We start from the raw sequence: 1055 nt of genomic DNA, 5'->3' as shown, positions 1-1055 counted from the left end.
GAATTTTATTGCTTTTTTCCCTGTTATTCTCTTCCCTGTTGTGTGGTACTAGTATCATGAATCATTTCTCAAAGACCAACCCAAATATATTTTTCCAAACTTTTGTGACTCTTTTCCTCCTGCAACCGTCTTCCAACTTTAAACTGTGAGTACAAGAAATATTCAGAAAATGTCGTATTTCATTTATAAACAGACAAATAGAGAGCCGCCTTCCACTTTTTTTTTTTTAACAACATAGATCTAGGAAATGGTAGGAATTTATTGCAAGCCAGATCTACCTTATAACTTAGATGTCTTCCCCTGTGTTAGGCAGCTTTCTGTTAGTATGATGAAATGCCTGAGAAGAGCTACTTACGAAGGAAGAGGTATATCTGGGCTCACAGATTTTGAGGCAGAGTATCCCATGGCAGGAGAAGCACAAGCAGAAGGATTGTGTGGTGAGGCAGGCAGCAGAGAGAGCTGCCCAGCCCAGCTCAGGTTTTTGTAACTAACCCACTGGCAAGAACTATCCCCAACAAAGGACAGCTCCCACTAGGCCCTGCCTCCTAAACACAGTAACTGGAGTACGTTTCTACCCTTTTAGTACCACCAGCTTTCAATGCTGGGGTTTTATATCCAGCATGAGTTCAAGATCCATACTGTAACCAAACCACACCTGCCCCTTCTGCAGCTTCTCTAACAGGCGTGCACACGCAGAAACTCATTAGAGCGACACAAGCTCCTCTCGGCTTGAGCTCGCTGTGGGTGAGTGTTCCTACTGGGTCACTGCTGGCTGTACTTCTCAACGCTCATTCAGTTGTCTTCCGAACCAGAGGAAGTCCCTACTGCAATGAAAGCAGGGACAAAAAGGATGACTGAGGCCTCCAGCTGCCTTGACCCTCTGATTCTCCCATCTCATAATGGAGTCCTGTAAGGGTGTGTGTACATGTTTTCTTTGAAAGGCTGGGGAATGCATAGGAAAAGGGTCAAAGTGCTTGCTCACTGGGACCCTGCCAGAGTCCTCCAGGGATAGCACCAAACGCTACAGCGTGGGGGCTCCTCCTGCATGACCTCAT

Source organism: Oryctolagus cuniculus, chromosome 16 (genome assembly GCF_051225735.1).
Source record: "Oryctolagus cuniculus isolate XC-2025 breed Fujian yellow rabbit chromosome 16, ASM5122573v1, whole genome shotgun sequence".
Classification (NCBI taxonomy): Eukaryota; Metazoa; Chordata; class Mammalia; order Lagomorpha; family Leporidae; genus Oryctolagus; species Oryctolagus cuniculus.
The sequence above is the reverse complement of the archived record's forward strand: the minus strand, read 5'-3'. Positions refer to the sequence as shown.